Source organism: Panthera onca, chromosome B1 (assembly GCF_046562875.1).
Source record: "Panthera onca isolate mPanOnc1 chromosome B1, mPanOnc1 haplotype 2, whole genome shotgun sequence".
Classification (NCBI taxonomy): Eukaryota; Metazoa; Chordata; class Mammalia; order Carnivora; family Felidae; genus Panthera; species Panthera onca.
In genome coordinates this window covers 99,499,145-99,513,021 of record NC_138342.1, presented here as the reverse complement: position 1 = coordinate 99,513,021, position 13,877 = coordinate 99,499,145, and the positions used below count along the sequence as shown (strand labels likewise).

General features: G+C 35.1%; 1 pseudogene; it reads right to left on the bottom strand.

The window, feature by feature from the left end:
• Nucleotides 1-703: 703 nt before the first annotated feature.
• On the bottom strand, nucleotides 704-827 carry LOC145715462 (U4 spliceosomal RNA; annotated as a pseudogene).
• Between the last annotated feature and the right edge of the window lie 13,050 nt (nucleotides 828-13,877).

Sequence of the window (13,877 nt, the reverse complement as noted above, 5' to 3'; positions counted from 1 at the left end):
GATAAATTCAAGTGCCATTTAACCCACTTCAGCTTGTTCCTAGTTTGTGCAATGGGCAGTAGTGATAGTCATTGTTTCCACAACCTACATAGTGTGGCCACAGGCCCCTTTCAATAGCCATGAGCAGTGAAGAGCCAGTACCCCTGCTTTGGTGATAAAACAGCTACCTGTCCTAGTTATAGATGTATATACCAATTTATTTTTCCACCCAAGGGTAATTTTGCTTTAAAATCATTAGAGAGCACTCTATTTAACATAATGTTAAAGAAAGCTTTTTGTTGAGGCAAATAATTTATTTTTTTTAAAAAAGGAAATAGTAACAATCATTCCTATAAAACCCAATTTTAGTGTATCAGGTTTGCTTAAAGCAAAGAAACTTGTTATTAATTTATACATATATGTAATACAATTAATGAGCCAGAGATTAAAATTTAAACCATACCTGATGATCTTGAGTCTGCCTTAATTTTCTTTTTCTTGCCAACATGTGTATCCCCAGGATAAGCCCGTATAAATTATTTAGACTTGGAAACTAAATATTCAATTTCGCATTATATATTTTATAGATAATATCATGATATATTCTCTGCATATATTTCTATAAATAGACATACAAACAAACACTCGGTCTGACACCTGGAAATCAATTTTCACTCTGCTTCTCCTTCTCCATCTTCTTCGTCTCATGCCAGATTATTTGTAACTAGTTTCTGCTGATTCTAATATCCAAACATTGCTCTGTCCTCTTATTGGGAAAAGTTTTCAATTAGCAATAATCGCGCCTCGGATAAACCTCATTGGCTACGATACTGCCACTGCGCAAAGCTGCTCTGTCCTCTTATTAATCCTCCTTGACTTCAATAAAAAATCTTATCATTACCGATTATTGCTCTAGCTTCATTTGCTGGTGGCTCTTCCTTCTATCTCTTTACATCACAGCTAAAAATTTTTTGCCTAACATAGAAATGTGAATATGCTACTCACCTGTTGCAGACACATGAAAAGCACCATTCTATTCAGAATATATTAAAGACCAAAATCTTTATGTGACATTTAAGACCCTTCACAATCTGGTCTCTGCCGCTCGTCTATATTCATGCTTTGTTCCATGTTAAAGGCCTTTTGTTCATGAAACATGTCACACTTCTTCATTCCTCTATTCCTTAGCACATTCAGTTATCTCTGTCTGCAGTTTCTTTTTTCCATTCCTTTATCGGTGAGGTATTGCCTATCCATCATGACATCACTTAAAGGTTAACTCCTGAGTGAGTTCTTTGTCATCACTGGGCAGAGTTAGGGACTTCTTTAAGCTTTACTTAAACATTGTGAATGCCTCTCTCACAGCATAGGATTACAAGTTCCTTTAGGACTTGGACTGAGTTTGATATTACCAGCTTCAGCCTAGCAAATTGCTTGTCACACAACACTCAATCAGTTATAAGAGTTTTGAATAAGTGAATGGCTATGGGTTCATAGTCTACTTTAAATCACTAAACTGTTGCACAATTCTAACTTTTTAACACTTTTAAGAAATGGAATGGACTGCTCAGTCACTTTTAATCTATTACAGGTCCTTACAATGTAGTACCTGACAAGTGCTAAATTATCAATGATTTTTTGAATGAATTAATGAATTACTAAACGTGGTTCCAGAACACTGTGAGCAAAAGAAGCCTGTTAGAGTTCTTCTTTTTGTAACTATTTCTGTTGCACAGTTTCTTCTGGACTTGATAACTTTAAGGAAGCTTATACAATTTTTGTAAAATTATGTTTTATTGGTTTAATTACTGTTTCTTTAAAAAAAAATTTTTAGTATAGTTGATACACAATGTTACATTAGTTTATGTTTAAATTTCTTTATGTTAGGGTTTCTACAAGTGCAACTACCATCTGTCACCTTATAATACTACTACAATGTCACTTACTACAGTCTCTATGCTGTGACTTTTATCCCCATGACTTATTCATTCCATGACTGGAAGCTTATATCTCCCACTCCCCTTTTTACCCATTTCTCCACCCCCTTCCCTCTGGCAATGATCAGTTTTCGATATTTATAGGTCTGATTCTGCTTTTTATTTGTTATTCATTCATTTTGTTTTTTAGGTTCCACATATGAGCGAAATCATATGGTGGTTTTCTTTTTCAGTCTGGCTACTTCATTAGCATAATGCTCTCTAGATTCATCCATGTTATTGTAAATGGCAAGTTTCATCCTTTCTTATGGCTAAGTAATATTCCACGTGTGTGTGTGTGTGTGTGTGTGTGTGTGTGTGTGTGCATGTGTGTATGTGTACCACATCTTCCTTTCGCCCTTATCCATTTATCTATGGACATGTTGGTTGCATCCATATCTTGGCTATTGTAAATAATGCTGCTATAAACATAGGGGTACATAAATCTTTTCGAATTAGTGTTTTCATTTTCTTTGGGCAAATGCCCAGTGGTGGAATTGTTGGGTCATAAGGTATTTCTTTTTTTTATGTTTATTTTATTTATTTTGAGAGACAGAGCACAAGCAGGGGAGGGACAGACAGGGAGGGAGAGAGAGAATCCAAGCAGGCTCTGTGCTGTCAGTGCAGAGCCTGAAGTGGGGCTCGATCTCACAACCCGAACCATGACCTGAGTTAAAATCAAGAGTCAGCTGCCTAACTGACAGCCACTCAGGCACCTTGGGTCATATGGTATTTATATTTTTAATTTTTTGAGGAAACTATATATTGTTTTCCACATAATTACCCTTTCTTTTAAATAATTGGCTATTGACCTCAGAGAAGTATACTATTTTCATATTCAAAGTTGTTCCTATTCAATTCCTGTTCTTTTCAATTTTTAACTTTTGAAGAGTAACAGATTTTAATCCCAACTTGAAGAGAACATAAGTCTTATCACAATGAATATTAAAGTATGTCTTTTGATTTAGAAGTATGTTCTTTACATTGGTGAACTATGCCCAAAACTATCAAAGACTACTACATAATAGTACCCCCACCCAAAAAAAAGACAAAGGAGAAATATAGCAATTTTTGTTCCAAAAACTCTCTGCTGAATATGTCATGACACTCTTTGATGTCCTTCCTCATATTATTAACACTTATATATTGTTTGCAATGTTTTCTGATAGCTAACCATCTTCATCTTAAAGATTAGAGTTTAATTTTGACTCTCAAAAGTTATCAATTTATTAGGACAACTTGGGTAGGACTGTGACTATTTTGAAAGGCTGTATATTATAAATGTATTAGAAGATAAATCAAGGGCAATGGATGACAAGAAGAAAGAAAGTAATTTTCATTGTAGGAATCATGGAGGCAATGTTGAAATCCTATGTTTAGAGAATTTCAGCATTTGGAGATAAACAGGTTTTTATAGCTGAAGGTATACTGTGACTACCCAGAGGACAAAAATATTTTCTATTAATGAAAATTCTCTAAATCACCTTCAACCCACCACTCAGATTATGCACATCTTCCTCCTCTACTCTGACCACCATCCCCTAATAGAAGTTCTGCTTTTTTCCAAAGGAAATGCTGGAAAATACCTGAGAAAGAAAATATCTTACTAGCGTGTAACTTTTCTTACATAGAGAAGCTACATAAGAAAAAGCTGAGAAACAATGGAGAGGGGAGAGACAGAAAGACATGCTTCATGGACTAAAGCAGAGAGGGTTGTTAGGGGTTTGATATGTAAGACACTCCAGAGCAGTTGTATATACAAGAGAACTAGGCGTTAGTGGGAGGAGAAATTGAAATGGGTTTTTATAGATTAGAAGTCGGATCCCCTCTAATATGCCTAAAGACATGCAAGTAGAGTAGATTTCCATTAAGACCCTACTTTTGGTTCTTGGCGTGAACTTTCATAAATATGGCTCTGTAGACACTTGTGTGAGGGCCTGACTTCTATTAAGTTTATACATTCATAGATCTATACAGGCACTTGGTATATTTTAGGTAATGACAGATGGCTTAGTTTCACTGATATGATGAGATTATGAAACTGTACAGTGAAAATTATGGCTGGAAAAGTTTTGTGTGTTCATGTGTGTTTGCTTGGGACAGGGGCTAATCAGCACGTGGTGGGCCCTGAATACTGTGATGCTGAGATTGGGTTTCATTAGGAGACAACAAAAAGCCATTGAATAACTTTGTTCAGACAGTAAAGGGAGCATTGTTATGCAGGTGTGTACCCAAAAATTTTTAATTGTGCATTTCATTCATTAAAACATTGGAACACATACTACTATAGATGTTTGTTTAAAAATTATATACATATTGGGGTGCTTGGGTGGCTCAATCGATTAAGTGTCTGACGTATGCCCAGGTAATGATCTCACAGTTTGTAAGTTTGTGCCCTGCATTGGGCTCTCTGCAGTCAGCGGAGAGGCTTCTTTTGATCCTCTGTCTCCCTCTCTTTCTGCCCCTTCCCTCTCTCTCAAAAATTAATAACCATTTAAAAATTATATACATATTAATATCTCAGAGACATTATAAAATACTAACAAGAATAGAAATACAAATGCTGTAGCATATTACTATGTTATACATATTTAGACCATTTTGAAGACTGCTGGTATAGAAGAAGATGACAAGTGGAGGTAGAAATGGCCAGGTTGTGGACAATGTAAAGGTTGTGATACTTGACCAACTGGAGTTTGGGCCTAAAGGAGAGAGTTGGAAATGATGGCTCTCACATTTCAGACTTGCTAAATACATAGGATAGTAGTTTAAGTAATAGAAACATGTTGTTTGGTTTAAGGAAATTGCTTTGAGGGAAATGTAATAAAATCAATTCTGACAATGCTGATTTGGACTGCAGGTGAATAACAAGATAGAACAATCTGGCAGAAAATTAGAATTTCAGCATTGGAAGCTAAAACCAAGACCATGATTGGAAATGGAAGTTTGTAAGTTCTCACAATAGATGTGATAGGTAGAACTAGAGTAGGAAGTTAAGTGAAGAAAAACACAACTGAGGGAAGAAGGCAAATCTGTGAAGGCCATTTGCATTTGTGGAGTAGGTTTGGGTTTAAGGGTCAACGTAAGGAGAGAGGGACTGGTGGAGGGAATCAAGGGAGAAGACAAGACTCCAAGAGAAGAGAGATTTTTAATAGGACTGGTGTGTTCAACAATATCAAGCGTTGGTGGGAAATCTATAAACAAGAAACCAAGAGAAGTTTACCAAATTGAGGATTAAAAGGCGTTTTGGGTGTGATTAAAAAGCTGTAATGGTGAAGCAAAAGATGTCAAAAGTCTGAAGATGGTACTGACTTAATTTTCTGGGAAGAAAAAGAAAGTTCTACTAAATGCAGACTTGAAAAAGAACGCATTTTTAGAAAACGATTATTGAACGTTACCCTTAGTTATATATACAATTTAAACATTAAGGAAATTTGAGTAAAAATTTAAGCTATAGGCGTGTCATTCTGATCACATTTTTATTTTAATTGTTCTTTTATTTGTATGTTAAATTGTTCAAAGAATACAAAGGCATATGAGCAAATTTATATATTTATGTTTTATTATCTCATTTTGTATGTTAATAATTTCCCGTATTTTAATAGTCATCATCATGATTATTTTAATGGATGTATGATAATTCATCTAAAGATATACAATTCTTCCTGGATCTTGAAGTGATTTTTTTATGCATGAGAGTGAAGGACCCTCTGTCAAGAGGGATTGCAGAGCGGAAATGTTAATTTTGGTTATTTTCTTTGGATACATTGAGATTTGGTTTCTATCTACCTCAAGCTTGCAGTATTTGTTTTCTCTGCTGGGAAGCATACATTTTCTAGTTGCACTGGATGAAATAACATTTTCCCCTGAAGTCCTTCATAATTTATTTCTATACTTGATTGAAACACTGTATTTAGAACTTTATAAACACACACTGACATTTTGTTTAAAAACAACATGATCCATTTAAAACATTTTTTAACACATTTAAAGATGTTGTTTCTTGTTCCATCCCTGTGTTTTTGCATATGTGGAAAACTACTTCATATTAGTGTTCTTCCTGCTGTTTGATTTTGAGATGGACATCAAAAAATTTCTAGAAACAAAATTTCATAGATTCTTAAAATTGTGATAGAACTTGTAGGATCATTCACTTTTTCTGAATTAGAAACCAGTCATATGGGAATCTTGTAGTAACAAAGATCAACAAAGGAGTAATTCTCCATAAAAATGTTGGTGTTTCCATTGAAGATATTGGTAAAAGTATATCAACATTATTACATGAAGTTTTAAGCTTATATTAATTTTGGTTGCTGTAATATATCAAATTGACCACATTGATGAAGAAAATCACCAGACTGATGATGTATAATATAAGATCACATAGGAGGGGTGCCTGAGTGGCTCAGTCAGTTAAGCATCTGACTTCAGCTCAGGCCATGATCTCACAGTTTGTGGGTTCAAGCCCCGCACTGGGCTCTGTGCTGACAGCTCAGACCCTGGAGCCTGCTTCAGATTCTGTGACTCTCTCTCTCTCTCTCTGCCCCTCCCCCACTTACTCTCTATCTCTCAAAAATGAATAAACATTTAAAATTTTTTTTTAAAAAAAGATCACATAGGAATGACTTTACTTTCAGGAAACTGACAAAACTCTTTTTGTTATAGCTCAAACCAATTTACCCTTGTTTGATCCTCAGGGGGTAATATTCCCAGTTTGTTGATATGTGTTATATATAATAGAACCATGAAATTTACTGGTAAAAAATATATCATATATATCACTTTTTGTTTTGGATCCATTAGTCCTGTCCATTTGTTACAGAGTAGAGTAGTTAGAATGCCATTCATTGCTTAAGCATTGTGTGTGTGTGTGTGTGTGTGTGTGTGTGTGTATGTGTCTTTATGTGTACATAAAAAACTTGAAAGTAGATGTTAGGGAAGTAAATCTATAGTTTCTGCCATTTAAGGACTTGCAAGTTCATTTGGAGATAAGATACATAGGAATAAGATTACATGGGTACAAACTGCATGGTCTGGTACAATTCACATGAATGCTCGAGGCACTGAGTAGGACAGAGTGGCTTGGAGATCAAGGGAAGGCTCTGTAGAGATAAGTATGGTCTTAGTTTTGAAAAGGATGTTATATGCATATAAATGTATATAGGAAGCAGGAGCAGAAGAGAGAGTGAAAAAAGGAAGAAAGAAACAGGAAAGAGGAGATGCTGAGGAAGACGTTATGTATCTGCCATGATCTAGACTCTATTTTCCATGCTTTATAGATTTCTCTTTAAGCATGGGACAAATAAGAGGTGAATGTATCTTTTTTTTAACAAGTCAGGCTGATTTTTCCCCCCAGTCATTAAAGTATTAGGTGTGTGTGTGTGGGGGGGGGGGGGGGGGGGTGTTTGTGTGTTTTCCAAGTAGCTTACGGTTGACTTTTCTTCTGCTTTTTGTTTCTTTCTTTTGTTTTGTTTTTTTTTTTTTTAGCATACAAAGTGGGATCACAAGTTTAAAACTCATAGCTTGAAACTCTATGGCTCTCCTTTGGATTTTAGGACTCTCTGCAACTTAAGAGATTCCTTAGATATCTAAATGCTTTCTCTCAATCTTATTACATAAGCATACTTTTATTTAAATAAATTTTGTAAGATAATCATGTCTTGTAATAGAACATCAATAATGGTCTCCCTTTCGCTTATGAGGAAATGGAGACACTGGGATGATGTTCTGTAATTTATGTAGTAAAAAAGTGTGAGAGCCTATAAGAATTTTCATTTTAGACTCTCCCAAAATTCTGCTTAAAACATATTTTTGAGACCTTTATATTTGTGGTTGCTGTATCATACTGGCAATACTGAATTATTATTTTGAGGGGGAGAGTGAGAGAACACGAGCAGGGGAGGAGCGGAGAGAAAGGGATAGAGAGAGAATCCCAAGCAGGCTCTGTGCTGTTAGCATGGAGCCTGTTGAGTGGCTCAAACCACGAACTACGAGGGGAGCCTGGGTGGCGCAGTCGGTTAAGCGTCCGACTTCAGCCAGGTCACGATCTCACGGTCCGTGAGTTCGAGCCCGACGCGGGGCGGGGCTCTGGGCTGATGGCTCGGAGCCTGGAGCCTGTTTCCGATTCTGTGTCTCCCTCTCTCTCTGTCCCTCCCCCGTTCATGCTCTGTCTCTCTCTGTCCCAAAAATAAAATAAACGTTGAAAAAAAAAAAAATTAAAAAAAAAAAAAAACAAAACAACCACGAACTACGAGATCATGACCTGAGGCAAAATCAAGAGTGTGCACTTAACTCACTGAGCCATGAAGTATGTTGGATGCAAGGTCAGTTAAGCAATATGATTTTCTAACTCCCCCATAATGTTCCTGATTATTGAAGGACATCAAGTGAAGGAGGCACAGACTGCGGTTGTCATTAAAGTGCTAAAACTAGTCAGTGTATTTTAAACAAAGTCATGTAAAATAGAAAAGACATTTAAAAATTGTTTTTAGGAGTAGATAATATTACAAAGAGGTAAAGAGAGCAAAAGCAGACACATGAGAGTTAAGGAGAGAATGAGCCGATTGTGTAGAACTTGTGAAGTTTACTGAAAAGGTGGATGCTGTACATTCTGCTCGCAGAAAGCACCCTTTGAGGTAATAGTAGAGAATATCTTTGAATATCTTTATGCATTACTTTCCATTGGATATGGGGATCTCTACTGGACTTTCTTTTTGCTATTTTATAAGCTAATGGAGAAGGTGCTTCTCTTCTCTTATGTCATTATATCTCTACCAATAGGTGAATCCTATTTACTTCTGTAATCTGCAAAATGCCTAGTAGTTGACAGTCAAGTTTTCAATAATGAATGGTTTATCCTGGGAATTTGTGTACTTAGATTACAGTTTGTTTACCTTATATATAGTTTTCATTTTGTTATTTAGACAAATTTCATCTAAATATTGTTATTGGTTTTATTTAAAAATTGTTTTTGATGTTTATTTTTGAGAGAGAGAGAGAGAGACAGAATGTGAGTGGGGGAGGGGCAGATAGAAAGGGAGACCCAGAATACGAAGCAGGCTCTAGGCTCTGACCTGTCACCACAGATCCCGACACGGGGCTCGAACTCACAAACCATGAGACCATGACCTGAGCCGAAGTTGGACACTTTACCAACTGAGCCACCCAGGGACCCCTTGTTATTTATTTTAAAAGTCTGATCTTCAGTCTAGTACTAACTTACTTCAAAACATTTTTTAAATATTTATTTATTTTTGAGAGAAAGAGACAGTGTGTGTGTGTGCATGGAGAGGGACAGAAGGAGAGGGGGACAGAGGATCTGAAGCGGGGCTCAGACTCATGAACTGTGAGATCGTGACCTGAGCCAAAGTGGGACACTTAACCGACTGAGCCACCCAGGGACCCAGTAACTTACTTTTCTATTAGCTTTCAAAAAATGAATCTTCAGTTCTAAACGTTAAGTTATAATTCCAGTGGTGTTTCTATGTGTATACTCTCTGCCATTATTACTAAGGAAATCTGAAGAATCTTGCTTTCTTGATATTCCAAAACAAAAGTTTTGAAAAACTCTCCAAATGTTTATACAAAAAAAATTATGATTTTTGATACTGGAAAAATTTTCAATGCTTCTGAAGGATTTCTACATACATTATTTCAGAAATGGAAATAGTAACTTATTGATGTTTTCACATAAAAAATGTCATGAAGGTCAGACATTGATCTGCTTTCTCTTTCCTGCACTTGTACTGGAATAAAAACGTTTATTTAAAAGCTATCAATACTCACTGTTACTGTTGTTTCCTGTGTAATGTCATATATTTGCCTAAAAAGAAAACCTATTTACTTTTGAGGGTCCTTAAAAGGACAGCTAAATCTTTTCTATTTAACTCATATTTTTTATCTAAAACATTAGCATAATAAAATACAAAGAAAAAATTTTAATTTTTTTCCTTATAGGTAATACTTATTATGAAAGTTACAGACCTGATATAGGGATACTTGCTTTAATAAATACAGGAGTTAAAGGTATTAAGTAAGACCTGCTACCAAAATCTTAATCACAACGCTGGTCACAGTGACTTGTTTATTGATTAGTTCAAGGGATATTGGCTGACTTTTGACCATTGTAGTAATTTTCCATAAGAATCATGTTTGATTTTTCAGTTAAATGTCTGTATAGGCTGCATATCTTGTGATTTTATCACAGATGGATTCCTGGCTGATTACTTCATTTTCTTGACATAATAGGTGCTGCTTAGATATTACACTTTTCTGTAGCCTCCTTGTGGGTCCTTGGAGACAGGGGTGGTAAAGACAATTTCTCACCTTGGAGTTCTTTCTCTTCATGGGTAGTGTAATTCTATCTCTTCAAGTAATGGTTTCACTGAAAGTGACAGGTTTCTTCTTTGTTCCTTGCTACTTATGTCTTTTCAAATTTCTAGGAAGTGTAATTTCTAAAGCATGGTCACTGACTAGGTCACTATTGTTCCTGAAGTGGAAATTACTTTAGTGAAGCAGAAAGTTAGGCTTTTCTTGTATTTCCTACCTCTTAATTAATTTTGTCTTAAAAAGCATTTAGCAAATACCAGTTATGTGCCATATATAGGTCCAGGTCTTCAAAATTCAGTGATGAGCAACATCATCTTAGTTTCAAGGTCATATTCCTAGTTCAGCAGAAGACACAGAAGCTGGAGGCCAATAATTCAACCCCTCATGATAACTAACTCATCTTCACACACTGATCGTCACCCTCTTAAAAAATTAGGTGTTGTTGGTGTATATTTGCTTAATTAATAAATATTGAATTATGTAAAATTTTTAGGAAGTTGGTCAGATGAAAGATAAAGTCAAAAAGATTATTCTCTTTTTAAAGAATAACCTGCTAATAATATACTCAGCTTTTATCTGTGATGCAGTTTTGGTGCCTAGATATGCAAAATGTTCTCCTTTGATTACTCAGTTCATTAATTAAAAAATCAAAACCATAAATGGTTATGACTAAAAGATACCTCTATTTTAAAAAATCAAATCATAACAATGGACAGAGAGAATGGTATAGTTGATACACACACACACACACACACACACACACACATATACATACATATATACATATATCTTCACTGTGAGTGGGATATGATTATGTAATATATTGAAAATTGTTATTTATGATATTTTGAGGATGCACACCAATTCAAACTAGAGGTCCTGAACTGGTTAATGTTGGAGGTTAAATGTCAATTCCATACTTCTTTCCTGCTTCATTATTTCCTGTTTGCTATTCTCTGTAGATTTGTGTTTAAATATATTTCATATCTTTCTGAAGAAGAGTATATGCAGTGCCTGGGTGCCTCAGTTGCTTAAGCATCAGACTTTGGCTTAGGTCATGATCTCATAGTTTGTGAGTTCACGCCCTGCATCAGGCTCTCTACTGTCAGGGCAGAGCCTGCTTCAGATCCTGTGTCCCTCTCTTTGTGCCCCCCCCTTCTCTCTCTCTGTCTGTCAAAAATGAACACAAAAAATTATATAAAAAAGAATATAATCTATGATTTTATGTGTCAGCTTGACTGAGTCACAGAGTGCCCAGATATTTGATAAAACATTATTCTAGGTATGTCTGTGAGGATGATTCTGCATCAGATTAACATTTGGAATGGTAGATTGCCCACTCCTAAATAAGACAAAAAGGCTAAGTTAGAATTTACACTCTCTGCCTGTCTTTCAGCTGGACATCAGTCTTCACCTTTGGATTTAGGCTCACACTGGAAATTACACCATTGATCCTCCTCGTTCTTAGGCCTTCAGATTCAGACTGGAACTTTATCATTGATTTTTTAAGTTTCCAGCTTGCCAACTACAATTCCTGGGATTTCTCAGCCTCCATACCCACATGAGCCAATTCTTTTTAGTAATATATATTATTAAAATATATATTATTGTATTATTATTATAGATTATAAATTTATATTTTATATACTTAAAAATAAATATGATTTAATTTATAAAAAACTAAAATATAAATTTATAATATATATTTTAAATATATAACATGTAATATATATTGAACATATAATCTATGATTTTATATATATGTTTTTCCCTGTTAGCTCTGTTTCTCTTGAGAACCTAGACTAAAACATAATCATTGCCTTTAGAATATGTTCCTAAGCAGTTTAGTCGGAGTACATTTGGTTAAATCTGAATCCAAACCTTTCGTTTTCCCTACATTCATCCACACATCTTTTCTCTCCAGGTTTCCCTCACATAAAATACTCAAATGTCAAAAGAAGCATTAAAGACATACAACATCGTCATAGGAAGTCCAGATCCCTCATCTAGTTTCAAATGCTCACTGGAACATTGCTGTTAACATTGGGAATATATACAACTAAACATACTTTCACCTTTTTCCCCTCTGTCTGAATTTCTTGTTTAAGATGGATATATAAACATCTTGAGAAGATACGATATGGCAATACTCATTCTCTATGGATTTTATATTTGCAAAGTTGCTTACTTACTACAATTTATTTATACTGCCAAATCAATATTCAAGGCACTTTCTTGGTCATTCACAGACATGCATGGAAATGCAGACAGTGGCAAATAATTTGAGTCATGCAATGCACATGTTCACTGCTGAGGTTGAACAAACAGACTTTCTGCCTTCTTGTTTCTGCTCTTTTATTACAAACAAATGTTCTTTTGTGATCTATTTTGTGCCCATACTTTTTGCATTTTATGCTTTTCTTTGATTTTACTATATAAAATGGCCCCCAAGCATAGTTCTGAAGTGCTCTCTGGTGTCTCCAAGTGCAAGAAGGCTGTGATGTGCTTTATGGGGAACGTAAGTGTGTTACCTAAGTTTCATTCAGGCGCATGAGTTACAAGGCTATTCACTGTGAACTCAGTGTTAATCAATAATATATATTAAATCAGGTGTTTTAAACAGAAACACATAAAACAAGGTTATGTCCTGATTGGGTGGTGAAAATGTGACCAGAGGCTCACAGGAACCTAATTGTGTATTTCCCCTAAAAGCAATGGTTCAGAGTTCATGAATTCAGTGTTCATGACAATTGTATAGAACATAATTACCATGAATAATGAAAATTCACTGTATGTGGTCAAGAATAATAAGAAAAAATTAGTAAATTTTTCCCCAGGTTCTCATTGCAATCCTTAGGCTTGTTATCTTGGATTTAACTTCTAGGCTACAGTTTCTCTATTTGTTTAATAAAAATGATAATTCCTTGAACTACTCTCTGAAAAGTGTAATTTTAAAGATTAAATGAAGTAATATGTGTAAGAGTGCTTTGTAAACGGAGATGCTATAACAGGAGCAGTAAGCACAATTTATTTAAGAATTGGAAACTATGGTAAGGATTTCATAATTACTACTGTTTACAAATGTTTAATAAGAGTATTCAATTCTTGATTTAGTAAGACCAGGAATTGCATTGTTCAGCTGTTGAAACAGTTTACATCTGAAATTCAAATTTCATTTAACTAGAAGCATTGTCTCTTCTCTATGTTTTTCAACTTATTAAAATACATTACATTGTATAGGAGTAAAACTGAATATTAAAGAATATTGTGGGCTTGCATGTATTTGTATCTTTTGTTTTCTCTGCACCATCTCTGCTTAATTTACTAACACATAAATCTTTCCTATTCTCAGTGCTGCAAAGCCAATTTAGCAGAGGAAGAATGAAGCTGAATTCTGTTCTGCCTCATGCATCACTAACAAAATTGCTAGGCCAGTTAAGTTTTGATTGCAGAATATTTATTTTTGGTGACAGATGTTGCTGATGTAAGAACCTAGGCGATCACAGCTTGAATTAGTCCTGGGTTGAGGTTGGAAAAAAACTGAAATGGAAAGTTTTGCCAGAAGAAAATAACGCCACATCAAGACGGCATTTT